This window comes from Sinohyriopsis cumingii, chromosome 15, assembly GCF_028554795.1.
Source record: "Sinohyriopsis cumingii isolate HCF-2022 chromosome 15, ASM2855479v2, whole genome shotgun sequence".
Lineage (NCBI taxonomy): Eukaryota > Metazoa > Mollusca > Bivalvia > Unionida > Unionidae > Sinohyriopsis > Sinohyriopsis cumingii.
This window is the reverse complement of record NC_142975.1, coordinates 36,027,074-36,046,460: the sequence shown is the minus strand read 5'-3', so window position 1 is coordinate 36,046,460 and position 19,387 is coordinate 36,027,074. Positions and strand designations below refer to the sequence as shown.

General features: G+C 34.8%; 1 protein-coding gene across 1 annotated transcript in view; it reads right to left on the bottom strand.

Annotated features, from left to right (window-relative positions):
- The window catches only part of LOC149781602 (cyclic AMP-dependent transcription factor ATF-3-like), a 56,555-nt gene extending 48,263 nt beyond the window's left edge, over window positions 1-8,292 (bottom strand). The window contains exon 1 of the mRNA XM_089934764.1: window positions 8,260-8,292. The gene's annotated coding sequence lies outside the window, so the exon portion shown is untranslated. The remainder of the gene's footprint in view (window positions 1-8,259) is intronic.
- Between the last annotated feature and the right edge of the window lie 11,095 nt (window positions 8,293-19,387).

The following is a 19,387-nucleotide window of genomic DNA, read 5'->3' as shown; positions in this document are numbered from 1 at the left end:
TATTAAAAAGTAAGTAATTTAACACTGCTTATAGTGGAAAGCAGCCACAGTAATGATTTTTAGACTTTTTCTTAACTTTTTATGAGCTTTGGGTAAATGTAGGTATATGTTTATGTATTAGACAACTTCAATATGCAATTCAATTCTATTACTTAAATTTAACAAGTAGTGTATTCAGTGACAATTATTATCAGTGTCTGCATATTGCATAGAGACATGAACTTGTCTTGGCATAGCAAAGTTTTTCACACATTTCTCCACCTCCAGCATACCAGCTTGAGTCATAACAGTTTGTGCATACACTTTCTGTCTCCAACATCAATGTCAGCATTATAGGAACTTTGGATATCTTTTCAAATTTGTCTCTTGATGTCCTTATGTAACATGCCTCATGTTGATGTGTTATTTGGGTTGATACACATTCCCCCCCACCCCCTTAGTTGTGGGGAACATTACCAGGCTTGAAGAAATTACTCTGTCTATTCTATGCTTATTCACCCTTCCCCATAGTTTTATACTAAAAAGTAGCACTATGTTATTTAATTATTCAGTATAATACAGCTTATGGAACTCTTCCTTGGCTTTTATACCTTTTTATTAACATTTGGGGGTCATGAATCACATGTGATGATAGTTTAAATAAGTTTGGAATATCAGCATCTCTTGATGCTTCATGGGTGTGTGTATTTGTTTTAGTCACAAAAGGGCAATGGCCTCGTATCATTTTGACCTGTCATGTGGCACACTTATTTGTTTTGTTTGATTGATGTGAATAGGGATGCACTGTATGTTATTTCTGTGAGAGTCAGCAAGAAAAGAAATGCAATTTTGAAATTTAAAACATTTAAAACTTGTCTTATAGCCAGTGAGAGATGAAAATACAATGCGTCAGGTAATTTGATACCCTGTGATGTCATACTTGCTGATGTCAGCATGCTTGTGTTTCTTTTGTGTAGCATGCATGCCATAGAAAGATAACATGAAGATACAAAGGCAGAAAACAATTATTTTAATAACAAGAATAATCCATTAATAAGTACAATACAACACAGCAACATGTAATGCGGATGCAATTTAACTACAGATATTGGTATCACATAAAATGCTATTGCACTATTATCCATGCACAAGCATGGCCAATTCTTTCTTACAATTATGCTCTAATATCAAGGAGTAAAATACAACTTTTTCAAAAAAAAATTAAATCTGGTTATAGGACACACGGTACTAATTATACGGAAGAACTGTGAACCAGTCTAGAAATGGGTGAAGAAATAATAGAGTATTTACAGGTTTGGTGGTCCATAATTGGTTAATAATGAAAATTAAAATTTTAGGAAAAATATCTTTTGAGAGCTTATCCTATATGTAATGTAAAATAAATATTGACAAATTTCTACTGATGCAATTTTAGCATTTTTACAGGCTTGACTCAGGAGTATTCAATACTGAAAGTAGCATCTGATTCATTTGGTGCAGAATCAATAACACGTGTTTCATGCACATGTATGTAAACAAATTGCCGCGGGTCATATGGTGTTCTCCACACATAAGCTTGCACCAAGGTTAGATGTGCACGAAAAATTGTAGGTGTCATTATCAGCACCCATAAATTTTAAGTTATTGAATTTTGAATATGATAGTGTTTCCATATGTTTACCATTGGAGTGGAATTAGTACCGTGAGTCCTTCAATGCTCAAACTGCGCAGTGATTGCACATTTTGCTTTTTGTACCTATCCCACATGCAGTGCAAGCGAATGTTCCTTTGCAAATCGCGTTTTCTTTAAAATTTATTATTACAAATCTTTACCATACAGATCATACCACACGAGTCCCCCACCCAGTCAATGGACACCAACAGTTATTGCCCTTTCGCACCATATATATATTGTAAAGAATACTTTCTTTATTTGGCAAAAATTATTTTGTCGATAGCAGTAAAGCTTTTTATAAGTTCCTTAATAGTTTGTACGCACCAGCCCTCTAGGTTGTTTGGGTGAAGATGGGAATAAGTGTGTCACCTGAAGCAATCTGCCCATTGTACCTCTATGCACGCATGGATGCACGCAGATCTTGCAAATGATGTAAACAATGCATGGGGAAGATATATTGAAATTCTTTACAGACAGAAACCTAACATGGCGTCGAACATTCTCGCAAGTATGACCAGAAAGTTGACCAAGATAAAATATTCGATCACTGGATAGTCTTCTTGCACGCAAATGTCACTCAACAATGGGACCCTTTATCTAGTTCACTTCACAATGTAAACAATAGCACCGCAAATTATGTCAAGATAGCACAAGCGGTAAAGCCATATGAATCAGCTTATACCAACTGAGTTCCCATTTCTTGTACGAAACATTCCCTAACTGTTAGTTAGAGGGTCGTCGGTGGATGTAAATGTGATGCTTAAACCAGACACTGGTATTAGCTTCGGTAATTTTCAGTCCGATTTGACAGCCTTGATTATTATTTAATGGCGTTATTATGCTGAGATACGTGGAACCAAATCTTTGCATGGCTCACTGCCAAAAAGCAAACCTATGATTACCTAGTAATGTAGAATCTTTTTTTTATCCCAATTGACAAGACACATATTATGTAAATTACTGTGCGACAAAATGCAAATTTTACCAGTAAATGAATTTGTTATTGCAGATTATTCAGACAACAAGAACATACAACTTGATGTATATGACAAATGCGAAGAAAACAAGATGTACGCATGCATGTATGTATGTATGTATGTATGTATGTATGTGTGTGTGTGTGTGTATGTATGTATGTATGTATGTATGTATGTAATAACTTACCTTTAAACGCCTCTGCATGTATGTGTGTGTTTTCTTGATCAACATTTTCCCTTATCACATAAATTCGACTTTGTCAAAGCCTTTGTCCATATTGTATCCAAATGCGTGAGGTGTTCAGGACCTTTGTACTATTTATGTGTATTTAGCAAATCTGCCTATAAGTGGGGAAACAAGGAAGGTAAGTCCTTAACTATTAATACGGCTTGTTTCGATACAGTTGATAATAATTTAGATAAATAATTAGATGACCATACAATTCATTTTGTTCACATGTACGTATGTCGATAAATGGATTCATAAATCCACACAAGAACATTGTTTGTTCAGATGATGTCGATGTTAATAATAATAATAATAATAACTATTATTATTATTATTATTATTATTATTGACATATGCCTAAATTATATATATATATATATATATATATATATATATATATATATATATATATATATATATATATATATATATATATATATATATATATATATTTAACTGCTCCTTCATTCCCACCATGTACACCCCATAACCTCAAGAGTAAGAGCGTTATGTACTCATATACCCTGACGGATATCAATACCTGAAGCAATTTGAAAACCATATTTAGTCATAGAAAACGAAAAAAAAAATGTCAGGACAATTTATCCAACCATTATGCAGTCGGTAGGTTCCATGATCTGGAAGACAGCACTTGACATATCTGATCAGCGTGATAAATGTTGATTTGCTATATTTGATTAAAAAAAAACCTAAAACTGCGTTTGCTGTCAGGCGTTTTTTTTTTCTTCTTCCTTTAATCCGTGGGCATTCGTATTTTATAAATATTTAAGCCTATGTTAGTGTAGCCAACCAAAATAGACCAGGAACGTTAAAAGCTATTATCAACCAGAAGTTCCTAGATATAAAAGCAATGGAAAATTTATAGAGTGCACAAAATGAAACATTATTGTCGGGCTTTTTATAGTATGCCAACCTGTATGTTACTCTGTCTGGATGCATGCGAGTCTGTAAGTTAAGTCTGTCTGTTTTTATGAATGTTTTACATGAATGCATCTATGTGTGTCTGCTGTATGTATGAATGTATGCGTTTGTTCTCTTTCTTATTTGCTTTCTTGTTTAATCAATTAATTAGGGAATTTTGCAAACCTCTTGAAAATGTACAAAAACGGAGCCAGAAGTAACAGCTGTCATGATCGTTATTTAAGTGGTCACTATATTAGCCATTGTCAAGAACACAAACAACAAAAACGACAATCACAACTAATTTGCTGCTATTACAACTACTATTGCTACTGTAACTACCCCTACGAATGATACTACTACTGCTACTGCTAATACTTTTGCTAGTGCTGCTACTGATGTTGCTACTACTCCTGCATCCAATGCTACTGTAGCTGCTTCCGTTACTGTTCTGCTACTGCAACTACTGCTGCAACTAATGCTACTGCAACTAAAACTGCTACCGCTGCTGCTGCTACTACTCCTGCAACTAATGCTACTGCAACTAAGACTGCTACCGCTGCTGTTGCTACCACTACTGCAGCTAATGCTACTGCAACTACAACTGCTACCGCTGCTGCTGCTACTGCTACTGCAACTAATGCTACTGCAACTGCTACTGCTACAGCTGCTGCTACTGCTAATACTACTACTGATGCTACTACCACTACTACTACTGCTAATAATACAGCCGCTACTACTACTGCAACTGTTACTAAAGCTACTGATACCACTACTAATACTACAACTGCTACTCTTACTACAAATACTACTACGACTTCTACTACTGTTACTATTACTATTACTGCTACTACTACTACCATTATTGCTACTACTAAAGATACTACTGCTACCGCTACAAATTCTAATACTACTCCTACGAATGATACTACTACTGCTACTTCTAATACTTTTGCTACTACTGCTGCTGCTGCAACTACTACTGCTAATGCTGCTGCTACTACTACAGCAACTAATGCTACTGCAAGTACTACTGCTATTGCTGCCGCTGATGCTACTACTACTGCAATTAATGCGTCTGCAACTAAAACTGCTAGCGCTGCTGCTGTTGCTACTACTACTGCAACTTATGCTACTGTAACTTCTACTGCTACTGATGCTTCTACTACCACTACTACTACTGCTTCTAATACTGCCACTAATACTACTGCTACTGTTACTAATTCTACTGTTATCACGACTATTACTACTACTGCTACTCCTCCTACAAATACTACTACGACTGCTACTACTATTACTGCTACTACTGCTACCACTGCTAAAGATACTACTACTACTACTACTACTAATTCTAATTCTACTACTACTACTATTAATGATTTTACTGCTATTACTATTGCTACTCCTACTGCAGATACTATTACTACTACTACCGCTGTAAATAATACTACTATTACTGCTTCAACTGTTACTTTTACTGCTGCTACTGCTATAAATACTACTTATAATGCTACTATTGCTACTACTAGCACTATTACTGCTACCACTCCTGCAACTGCTACTGCTACTCCTACAACAAATGCTACTATTACTGCTACCACTACTATTAATGCTACTACTGCTACCACTGCTAATACTACAACTACTGCTACTCTTGCTACCACTACTACTATTACTGCTACCACTAATACTAATACTACTAATACTACTACTGCTGCCACTGCTAATACTACTACTGCCGTTGTAGCTGTTGCTGCTGCTACCACTGCTTCTACTCCTACTGCTACTCCCATTACAAATACTACTACTACTGCTACCACTGCTGATACTACTACTACTGTTACTCCTACTACAAACACTACTATAACTGCTATCGCTGTTAATGCTATCTCTACTACTACTGCTGCAACTGTTGCTACTAATACTATTGATGCTACTACTGCTACTACTCATATTATTACTATTACTACTACTACTACTACTACTACAACTTTAATGATAACTGAATAATAATATTAATCTCTAATAATTGGCTTATTGATCTTTACGTTAAATTTTGATTTCAACTAGTCTTAAGTATTCCCTCAATTTGAAATTATCAGGCACACTTTTGTCGCGCCAACTCAACAATCATCAAGCCGCCTCATTCTCCGTTTCTAAAAGGTGGATTTCACTCTCTTAAATGTTTGTTTTTAAAATGAGAATTTACAAGCAGGAAAATTTATTTGATTAAAACTTTTTCTTTACCATACAAAGATTGGTTTGTATCTTCAATTTTGTATCTTGAAATTATATCATTCTTATTTCCAGAGGGAAAACAAGGTATTAATTGAATGTATAAAACATCATCCTGCTTGTATTGCCATAAGACATAAGGCATTAAAAGTCTTTTTCTTTATTAAAAACCTCTCTCCAATAATACATCGCTAAATCTAAAAAATCCCGTTTTTTTTTCTTTTCTTGTTTTGTTTTGGCATTTGTTCTGTACCATGTTTAAGCAAACAGATACATGAGCTTGTGCACACGACTACCCCACCCCACCCATGCCCCAAAAATAACCAAAAAAAAAAAAAATAAATAAAACATAAAATTAAATCTCGATTACATTTTGGTCCGAAAAATGTCACAAGATAATGTTCAAAGTCACCAAAGCACCAGAACGATTACCAATATTTAAAAACGTTTATGCACTAACGATTCGAAAGCACAACCATGTTTATTTAACAGGACATTTTCCAATTTAACTTATAACAGGGACGAGTTTTACATCTGAGTAAATAAAAGTTACCGCTGTGTTGTGTCTGGGGGAGCTCATATAAATACTCCATGTTGCTTGGTTTCCTATTCGGTACTCAACATAATCATATCAATCATGGAAAAACAAACGATTGTCCAGTTGGCACTGCTGACATGTAGGAGTTCATATGACATCATACAACAATTGCGAGAAGCATCGTATCTGAACTGAAGGGTAGATAGGTCACGTTATAATACAATTAATATTGCAAATATATTTTAACAGCACAGAAAAGAGTCCGTCAACATAAGGAGCATCCACGAAATTGAGGGCTGAAATTATTGAGCGCACGATTTGAAAGTCATTAGAAAGGGAAAAAAGATAAGATACCCATTTTTAAGCAATTACAAATTGGGGCCTAACCGACTTCTGCTAAAGAATGACAAAGTTTCTATATGGGCAAGTCCCTGGAGTCTAGCATAGATAATTCCTTTGTTTAACTCTTCCATTTACTCTATATATTGAAAATGACAACATTTATATTGCTGTCACCTGTGAATTTGTAACTCAGATGGATATGATATATCCACATTTGATGAAGTGTAATTCATCCTGCACATGAAACTCTTCGCCGTAGTTATGGTTATTCGTAATGGTGTGTGTTGGATTGTATTATAACCTTTTCTTTAAACCGCTCCAGTGGTCTAAGTGATTAGATGATCCACATCTGATGCGGAAGGTTGCAGGTTCGAACCTCGGCCGAGTCAAACCAAAGATTTATAGTCATGGTACAGGCAGCTGCCTAGCTTGGCCTTCAGCATTAGGAGGTTAGTGTTAAGACTGTTCTGCTAGTTTCAGGATAATAGGACTGGGTGGGAAATGATGATACATGTCTGCGGCATGATGCCCCAATTAGAGACATCACTATAAATTGCCACCCTGCAGACATCGTAGCGATATGACTAACAAATTGTTCAGGCTAGGTTAAAAATCCTAAACACACACACACACACACACACACACACACACACCGAGCTTTTTGACAGCCCTTCGCCTGCCACATGAAACCTCTTAACGTACGATCTTGTGGCACGCGTGTCGTAGGTTGTTATTTTTTATTCAGGGTATTGGCAAGATGGACATGCAACTAAATCGAGAGTCGATTAATTGGATGTATTCATATTTGATCTCAGAAGATCTGTTTATCTTGATTTAGAGAGTTCGTTGAAGGGGAAGGATGAAACCAACGTGATGAAGAAAAGCGAACCATTTAAAAATAAGGAACGATGAATTGGAAAAAAAATATCTGGAACATAATGGCTAGTCGAGTTTAGCGATGCATTCGTTTTCGATTCCAGGAGATTAACTGAATAGGTTTGACACACACACACACACACACACACACACACACACACATTATATTATTTATATATATGCAAGATCTCATGAAATCATATATGAATATTATTGGATATTAATTAAATTTATGATAAGGATAAATACTGATTCCAGCTGGGAGAATGCATATAGAGAACTAAAAAGACGAACTTGGCGTACAATATTTTACGAACATCGATTCATATGGAAAAGTGTCACAGTCAATTTGATAACAAAAAAACAGATCTATCTACCCAACAGCAATATGAGAAGCATTCTTCTCCTTAATATTCGTCTTCTTCTTTTTCTCTTTATCATTGTTATTGTTGTTATTATTATTATTATTGTTATTGTTATCACGTACCTTGCGTCTTGAGGTACATGCTGAAAAGAAGAGATCCTTTGCTGTGTCATTTATTGCCTATTAGTTTCGGTTACAGTTAATTTTTAATGAAACTATCCAATGGAATTAAAAATAAAGAGTTTAGTATAGTTTCATTATCAAATGCATGCACTGAATGCTAATTCTTGAAAGGCGGCGGGCAGATATTTTCCGAAAGGTTCATGCCCTATACTTTGAAATCCTATGATTAAAATAGACCACTCAATCTTAAGCAAATGTTTACGAGCAGCAGACCAGTTTTGGAGCGAGTCTATTTTGAAAATAAAGCTTCCTACGAAAACAAAAAGAAAATACAAGGTCAATAATGTCAAACCGAGATTTTCTCTAATTAAGTTGACCCATTTTGCTACTTTATTTTTGTCGCTCGTGTTTTCAAATTTTTATGCGTGTTCGTTTACCCACCCGGACACTCATTGTTGGTCGTCACCCTCCCTGCTGCTGTTTCTTAACAAAAAACGTTATCAAGACCTACATGATATCGCGAACGAGGATCATGTAAATGTATCGTGATAAATCCTTGTGGGGTAGCTTGCGCACGTGAAAAGAAGTTTTTGAACTTAGTCATATCCATATCCCCTGAACATCAATTCTGACCAATATTTCGCAGAGTATGTGTACCGACTCCCTTAAACACAACTAAAATATTGCAGTTATCTCTGATCAATTTAGGTATTTGTGTATAGCGCTGAGTAACATAGTTAACATTGGTGTTTTTGTGTCTGCCTCGAGAAAATATCCAAGCAGGATTTAATTGTTTGTTAGGCATCACATCATCGTATACTACGAGAGGTTTTTAATAAATCCATCGAGGTCATCGACAGATTGGGTTTCATCAATATCGGTGATAAAATCAACAATATCATTACCATCCTCGTCCAACAATTTTGCATTTTCATTAAATTCTTTAAGCACATCGTAGCGTCGCTGATCATCTACTGATAGTGTCACTAAATATAACTTATCCCACTTGAGACATCTCGTTATCAGATTAAAAAACAGTTGCGTCTTACCAGACCCAGATGGACCAATGATAATTGCTCTCATAGAATTCGGTAGCGTTGGATGATAATTTACTAGCTCGTGCATTCGTGTCTCTCAGAAATCAATGACACCCATGTTGTACAAATATAATAAATAATGTGAATTTCTATTGTGTTCGATGCAGAGCATCCTCCCCTACAACTGGATTAACAACAATAATAAAGCATACAAAGTGTCCGCTTACAGGTTAGTGTGCAAAATGTGTTTAAAAAAAATACAAATTTATCTCCCTTGACAAATCAAGGAAAACAGGTAGAGATATCGCTATTATTATTATTATTATTATTATTATTATTAACTCGATTTATTATAGCCCAAGAGGATATTGGAGGGGTAGAGCAGCGATTAGTACACTTGCTGATACAGCAAATGTTACACGTTATGTTGCTGCAATAATATTAGCAGGACAGGCAATATGGTAAATTTATATACCACCACCTAAATAAATTCAGTACGCACATTTGGATATCAGCACTCCCAATGAAATTCATCAGACAGATATTCTATTTTTACCACACGATACTATTAAAGCACGTAGACGTTAATCACGCACATACAAATACGCCTTAACTGTTGTTGACGTTGCAAGTTGATAAAATAAAGCAGAACCACTATCAACTAAAACAGCAATTGAAGTTGCATCTGCTTTTAAACGAATTTATTCACGAGGACCTTTGCGATGACCACAGTTGACCGGTTGATGCTGGCAAGGAATTCCTAGGTACAGTATTATTTCTGATGAAAAAATATAACCTCAAAATCAGACGAGAACATACCGCAATTCATCGCGATTAGGCAATTGTTGAACGATTTAATCGAATACTTGCTTAGCGGTTATTTGCATATTAGTATGCGCAGGAAATATCCCTGAACAAAGTTCAGAAAGATATCAGATCTCGTTAGTAGGCTGCAAGACTAACAAGTGCGATGGCTGCGTTAAGTAATGAAACTGCTCGTGCAATTTCTATGAAACCTATTAATGCGATCTCAAAACATCATATACCAATACAACGGCATGACTCCTTCTCAAAATAACCAGTAACGTGACTGTGAGATATTTTTTATGAAAATAGTGAACTTGAGGGGGGTATAAAAGAGCAATTGGACATATTTGGAGTGAGAGGATACATACAATTTCCAGTGTGGTAAGATCCACGGGTAGACCTGCAATCTACAGATTAGATTCAACTGCTCCTACGCTGGATTTGTACGTAAACAATTACAAATAATTCCTGAAGACACACAATTACCTCCGCGTTCACTTTTGTGAACTAGCGCCTTGACGTCTATTACAATCAAGACAGCTCAGCATCACATTTTCGTGTGTGTGACCAAGATTGTTATTAATTCTATCCACGGTGAACTGTCTTGGATTTTCATTTGATCACTGCCACAACATTACTGTGTTACAGCTCACACAATTATCATTATGTCGTTGTTTCAATGTCATGATAAATTAAACGTCGAGATCAAAGTCTCTCTTATATTTTTTGTCAAACTGTTTAAAGCTATTTTTTCTTTTTGCATCATCTTTGGTTTCTTGTGTTTGATTATTATTTTCTGTGAAGTTTATGATAACTCTCCGCAACTGAGATATTCTTCTGACTCGAGACACGTCGAGATAAACTAAGTTTGACCATTCGATGCGATCATCAACAATCCAAATATTAGTATCCGAAAATAGTTCATCCTTCTTACGAATGAATCGTTACAGTATATACTAGTGTCCATGGAGTTTTGTCCATTGTTAACGCGCTCTCAAAAACACTGTCAGGAACCAGAACAATATCATTTAATACAAGATTTTGTTTACTACCACAACCTGGAAGTTCAACGTCTATATTTTGCCATGGAGTATCTGCTGGTCGATAACCAAATGGTACGGGTAGATTAGAAATGTTTTCTTCATGTAACATAAATAATTTTTGTTGAAGTGTATCACGAAATATCTTTCCATTCGTAACCATAAAATCATCTGGTCTCCATAAAGTTGCATGAACAAATTATGTTCAATAAATCTTACCGTTAGGTCATGCAAACTGATAAAATTTCTTTTCTTCGATACAGATACTCCAATCAGGTTTAATTATTTCGTCATGATTTTCTTCAGAACTCTGAAATAACCATACTGATACAGGACCATTCTTGCTTATTTTGTTAACAGAATAAAATATATCTCCTTGGTAAAATCTGACGGTTATATCTCTTGGAAATATTGACAAAGCACAAGTCCAAGCATGCGCATTATAATCAACGATATTTATCGGAGCTCCTTTCGACAAATATTTTGGCTCGTATAATACTTCTCCTGTTATTATTTGTACCATTATTGCGAATTTTATAATTTTTTCTAATTTATCAACATCATTTAATGTAGCTCCTTTCTCTTTGACCGATTCAGTCATGTTGTCTATTTTTCACGCCGTAGATCTGTCGCATCATTTCCACGTGTTGCCTTTGTAAAATGTTCTGTTACTCTTTCGCCTACACAATTTTTTCGAAATTGTCATTGGTTTGAGATAATCAACTCTAGCTTTATCATTCAGCGGCTATACTGCATCAATACGTGAGGACGCAGGATACGCTCATTCATAATACGGTTTGTCAATACCAGTCAACATCCCTAGTTTGGAAGTCTTACTTAACGTAACAATATTTCCAGTGTGATGTAATCGAAAAGGGTCACGTTTGTCACGAATAATTCAAGTATCGTTTACTTCTGTGGTATCTACTGCTACTATAAAGTTGACTCTAAAAATATCTTTGTCGAGAGAGTTAATAATCGTCGGTCATTCATTGTAGTATCGATAACACCTTCAGTGTCAAGCATGATTCTGAATGTTGACCACGCATGAGATGCGCTATTGCCGCCAAATTCTTTCTTGGCATCATGAATACTTTAAATTAGTGTTTTCTTCGGGTCACGCGTACCTCGCATCGACAAGTCAGGGGTTCTTCTGTCAAGATCGAATCTAGGTTTAGAAGGTTCGAGTGTAGATAATCTCTCCAACTCTTCCATAATATAATGAAGACAAATATTTATTTAAATTGAAGTATATATATATATATATATATATATATATATATATATATATATATATATATATATAGATATAGATATAGTTATAATGATTCAAACAAAGAATAATTGTCAATGGCTAATGATCGGTTCTTCAATTCCTTGAAACAAACTTGCGTAGATGAATTATGTGGGCTTCATATGCAAAGTATGCGTAGAGGGAGTCTTGGACCAAAACCGTGTTTGACGTGTTGCGTTAGGGTTAGAGGAGAAACGCATTTGTGTGTGCAATGTGGTCGTAAAAAATACAGAGACCTAAAACGATATTATGATTAAAAATATAAGCCGGTAAAGTCATAAAAAACGCTGAAGACTATCTCACCAGATTTTCAAAAATAATTATTTACCCAGATGCTATTATTATATAAATGGAAAAAAAAATTTAAAACATCCCATCATCAAGAATTATGAAGCATATCGTGATGGTATTATCAGAAAGTTCCAATATAAAAGCAGCCATTTCTGTCATTAGTACTTGTTATCTGATCTTTCGTGCTTTGGAGAAGAAACATTATCTCTCTCCTGAATTTATCTACGAGTAATTTCATGGACTAATGGAAAAGGGTCTTATGATCGATCACATGAATTCAGATCCAAAGGATAATTCCTTGGGTAATATACGAGCTGTTATACACAGTCAGAATTGCAAATTTGGTAGAACTAGTAAGCGCAAAATAATTTCAAGGAGAGCTACTAGATCTGTGAATGTGGATACGGGTGAAGAAATAATATTTCAACCAATGAATGCAGCTTGTCAATACTTCGATGTTTCCCACCTTCGGTACAACGTGTGCCGGATGGTATAATTAATTCTGCATTTTTAAAGAAATAAAATCAGCGAAAAATATTTCATATCTTCCGATTGTGTTGGATGAAAACACTCTGGATAAAGTGAGATAACTCTGTCAAGAAAGTCTTTATTTTTATTAGAGTAATTAAACAGTTACCCCCCTTCTTACTGAGCAATATTATATGACTAACGCTATTATTTTTTTGACATCGTAATTGTTATATTCAGTAATTAAACTACCTATGTGGCAATTGTCTCCAAGTGGAGTAGCGTAATTTGTAGCAGTGCAAATTCGTAGAAGGATATTTACACCTTTTGACTTCGTTCTTGACAATTTCAGAAAAAAGTAAGTCACACACTCCGCTTATGTAATAGAGCTAAGTTACTTTTAAATCTGCAGGTAAGATATCTGTATACAGACCTAACACGTACTTTAACTGGGCACAAACATTTGTACGATTATTTTATAATGGTGTGTTTGGAAATTGAAATAAATCCACGCTGCAGTTCATAATAGTTATTACTTGTTCAGTATAATAATCATTTGTAGGAATCTAGCATAGGTAACTTCATAATAATTTCTGCAACATGTATCTGCAATGATGGTCTGTGGTGCAGTGCTAGCGTGCTGGAATCTCATACTCGAGGTCTGGACTACAAATCCCGTTGGTAGGGCGATAATCGCAATTTTTCATTTATAGATGGGGGTTCCACCCCTTGCACAAAATTCAACCGACAGGTACACCTTCCCACCAAGTCAATGCGCGGTTGATTATGGAGGAAGGAGTGCAAATTTTTGAAGGTAGAGAAAGCTACCTGTATATGCATTGTGCCGTCCTTAGAGCAAAGATTGTATATATTGCTGAAAATATACTATTATTTGTTGTGCCATCCTTACAGCTAAGTGTTTAAATAATGGTTTAAATATGCCACTATATGTTGTGCCGTCCTTAGATCTAAGATTATATATATTTCGTATCACCCTGAGTACATGCTAGAATGTCGTTTGGCAATCCAGGGTTCACATGGGTGATGTGCCGTCTTTAGATCTAAGATTGCATGAAACTGCATATACGTACCATCTGGACTTGCTAGAATGTAGTTTGGTAAACTAGGTTATCACGTAGGGGTTGTGCCTTTAATTGATCTAAGATTGTATATATTTCGTATCGCCCTCTGGATTTGCTAGAATATTGTTTTGCAATCTAGAGTTTCACATGGGGGTTGTGCTGTCCTTAGGTATAAGCTGTTATTTATTTCGTATCCCCCTCTGTACCTGCTAGAATGTTGTTTGGCAATCTAGGGATTCACATGGAAGTTGTGTTATGTGTTTTCTGTCGCCTTTTGGCCATGTTAGAATGTCGCTTGGCAATCTAGGCGTTCATATGGGGTTTGTGTTTTGTAAACAATTTTATTTTAAATTTATATATACTATATTATGAATTTTGAGAGTATTTTGTCTATTATCTCTGCAATTCAATAATTACAACATGACGGTATAAATACTTCTCATCAATTCTTACAACAACAAAAAATTGAATCTAGATATACCTTACCAGCACTCATTAAGCTGATTCAACAGTCCATAGTACAACCCTTGGCGTCAGTCAAAGGTACAGAAGTTGAAGAATTCGTTTCTTTAGCACGCGCGATTGAAATAAATAGATCAGAATTATCTCAGAATACAAAAAAAGAAAAAGATTATGAATATTCTTGTGGGGCAGTTTATAAAGATTTAGTAAAAGTAAAAATGAAAACAGTGGCAAAATAGTGATTGTGACAGTGAAAGTGCTGTCATTATTTACTGTGGTAACAGCTAAACAGAATAATTCTTTTCTGACCATAGTAAAAAGAAATATTTATTCCTATTATAATATTTATCTCATTCAGATTTTTATTTATTCTGATAATATTTATTTGTATTATTGTGCAAATATTTTTATAATTATTATTATTATCATTATTATTATGATCTTATTTTATGTTTTCGGTAGGATTTTTAAATTTTGCGTACCATTTACTCAAGCCAATTATGAAATCAGTCATATAATTATTATTTTGAGTACATTTACCAAAACCAATAATGTATTGTGATTGATGATCATAGTTTTGGGTACCATTTACCCCAGCAAATTCGATAATCAGTGATGAATAAGATTTTTATTTCCTTCTGATTATAATATTTATTCAGATAATACTATTTTTTCTGATAATATTTGTTTATATTATAATATTTCTTCTGGTAATAATATTGATTCAGACTACAATATTTATTTTTATTCTTATAATATTTATAATGTTATTTTCTGTCATCATTGTGATTTTTACAATTTTGATTGCCATTTGAGACATCAAAATTACAAAATTTGGCTGATTTTTATAATGTTGTGTACCATTTACATGAAATCTGACTGATGATCAGTAACAAAATAAATTCTGTTGTAATATTTTTTATGAAATTCTAATTTTTTGAACTTCTGTTTTTAGTCTGATTTGTACAATTTTAAGTATGATTTACCCATCAAATAATAGAATCTGTCTGATTTTTTTTATAGATTTGGGTACAATTTACCGCATCAAATTATAAAATATAACTGTTCTTCACAAATTTGTGTAGCATTTACCCCATCAAATTATAAAATCTGACTGATTTTCACAATTTTGAGTGGCACATACCCCATCAAATTATAAAATCTAGCTGATTTTTGGTTTTTTGAGTACCATTTACCTAAAATCTAAACGAGAATCAGTAAAAAATACATTATTTTATATTTTATTTCTCCTGATTAGGAAGCAGGATTAAAAATTACTCACTAACTTGAAGATCTACGATCGATCCTTTAGGAGCGTACATACAAATTTATATTTAGAACTTCATGTTGCAAGTCAAGAAAGTGACCTGTCTGGTCAGCAGATTTGAAACGTGTCCGTGATAATAGTGGATTATGACATCGCAAATAAACCGGATTAATGGGCCCTAACACAATAATAAATCCAGGGGGTGCTTGAGTTGTGAATGTGTATAAAATATATCGCTACTGGGTATAACTGGATTTTTCAATATCTACTTGATAGCTGCCATCAATTGCACCGCATTCAAGATTGACTGCGATCATTGATTTTATATTGACAATTCCTGGTGAAATTTGACGAACTCCACCGTGTGATCGTGTATATATCTGAGCATGTTTGCTCAGGGCTACTTTCTTTTTTATGCGGCAACGATTTAAGAAAGGTTTCATCAACAATATCATTAACAGTTTTCTTTAGTTCTTCACTGTTAAATCCGGGTAATATAAATTTTGGTTAATCTGCCTCAATTATTTTTATAATGACTAGCAAATAGTTGTTTATGTTTTGTTTTATCGTTCATGCGATAATGTCCGACTATTACTGTTTCAATGATAACTAAATTTACATATTCAATGTCTGATGCAACATAATTTAGATGTTGTATCGTTTCAATGATTTGCCGTTTTAGATCGTCGCTGGGATACTCATAAATGTAACTCTAGAATAACCGTTGTAGAGTCGCGGATACAGCATGATGTTCATCTTTAATTTTTTCATACTGTGGATTAATATACTGTTCATAAACATATGGAAGACGTGTTACGTGATCAATAACATACAGTGATGTTGATGGTATAGGACCACTTTTACCATAATATACAACATAATCAGGTAAATAGTTACCTGTATTTTGTCTTAATTGACGCCATTTATTATCCTTTCGATATTCTGGAAGTTTTAAAAATATTTTCTTGTCCATGGAGAATTCGACACGTTGAGGTTCTGCAGGTCCTTGTTAAACAGGTGGAACCTTAGGCCATCTTAATACATTTCTGATTTATGTATCAACAGCATAATCTAGCGAGTGTATTTCTATCGCAGCTGATAATATTGGTTTGTGAACATTATAGCTATTTTGGATTTGCTTATGCGCTGGAATCAATTATTTATCTGTTCGATCGGAAAATTGACGTAGGAATACCATCAACTTGCCAGTCTGGTGTTCAGTCGGGTTTATTTTTATATGCAAATACCATTGAATTATTTGCTTGCAACCCACATAACTAATTTGATCTAATATTTGACCAAATATGATACACTCGTAATTGTACTAGTGATATTTCTTTCGCTGGGATTGCAGTTGGAAAGGTGACGTTTAACTCATGATTGGTTGAGCTTGCTGATGTCATCGTGGTGTTTGACAGAATTCTATTAGCGACAATCTGTTGCAGTAATTATTGTGATGAAATTATTTAAAGCAACTTATTTTAAATCAGGATTCAAAATCAAGATTTTCTAACTTGGATGTAGATTCTGACACAGTCATTGCCTCGTTGTAAATCTTAATTATTTCAGTGAACACAGTATCTGATATTATCCGATCGATAAGACCTGATGATATCAACGAAGATAATTTCGAGTATGCTAGGGTCGCTGTATGCAATTTTATTGTATACTCATGCAATTTCTTATTTGGACGTGTAGATATTTTTTGCAATGATATTAAGAACACCGGCAATTGTTGTTGCGGCTGAAACACAACTTGTTACAACTTCTATTGATGTCATTGTTATTGTTGATAGTAATACTCCGGTTCCAGCGATAACAGCGGACGCCGAATACACAATTATGTCATCGACAACTATACGTCTGCGATATTTTTTTACTTTTACTGTATACTTATTAACAACATTTTTCAGCTCGGTTTGCCACTCACATACTTGATTGTATCTGTAATGTTGAACGTTGATTGGGGAGCTCATTCTGTTTTAAGTAGGTGGTAGTTTAGCGACTAATTCAATACACCAATAGTGTAACAAACCTAATTTCTTTCATCGGTTTGCACCACAAATATTTCCTCGTGGTTTTGCTCCAACATCACTAACATGGATTCAGAGGATTCAGTTAGTGAATAACGCCATGAAAATGTGATAGATATCGTAAATGTTGTAGTACCGCGTACTGAAATCCGTATTTACCGGTAACCTCGACGTGATGTTTGATGGATGTATTGAGTGGTGTCCATAATGCTGATACAGACGATACTGTATATGTTACACTGTCGGCGATCTTTTGATGTCAGAGACTTCAATACCGATAAATGTTGGCTTTCTAAAGAAAGCATCAACGATTCCATTTATTTTTTGCGCAAATGTATAAACTATTTTACATGATAAGAATATTCTGATCTAAATGTGGTAATTTCATCCTTGATTGTTATTAACGAGTTCATATTCGGAACAAAGCTATCATCGACGTATTTCTTCGTTGCAGCGTCATCGCTTGATTCTGGTTCTCCAAAACCAGTAATTGTATTATTACTCATATTGAGAGAACAAGTCGTTGTATCACCTGCGGTTAGTAAATGATCATTGATCTCAGTTCTGATCGTGTTCTTGTTGCTGTCAACGTATCTTTTTATTGCCACATCGTCGTCTGATTTTGGTTCTCTCACTTTAATAATTGTATTTTTACTTATGTTGAGATCACGATACATAATATATCTTAATATTACCAATTTTAGTAAACACCAAAGTTATCTTTGGTCGCATCTGGGACCCACAGAATAGTATGTGTCAACGTTAATCGTTATTGCTTATCCTGAAAAACAATGACTTCATTTTGCTCTACGATGTGATCTCGTTTTAGTGCTATTTTTTGTTCCGCATTTATATGCTGATTTCTATTGAAGCTTTTTAATCTGACAGGAGTCGAACTGACACTAACGTGATGTAATGACATTATAATATCATGAGCGATTTAATAACATGTTATCCACTGGGGCATGAATGTCTCTCATTCGTCCACCAACTTCAGGTTGTATTGTTTATCCTGAGAGCATGACAGCGATTGCTCTATAACCACCAGCGGGCAGTCGAGTTACACGAGCTCGGAAGTGTATATAACGACTGATTGCCTGAACAAATCCAAATGTCCCAGTGAAAACAAATAGATCGGATTCATCGTTGTGAAATCCCGCTGAGATATCTGCAAACCAGAATCAACATTCTGGTCACGCCATATAAATGTCATCAACCGATGATAATCACGTGCAACATGATTTTGATCATAATGTAGCAAAAATTCTTCAGGAGGTTCTTGATGGCCATTTTTTCTCAAAGAAACCTCAGAACGCCAAATGTGTCAGACAACATTGGATTTGGTTC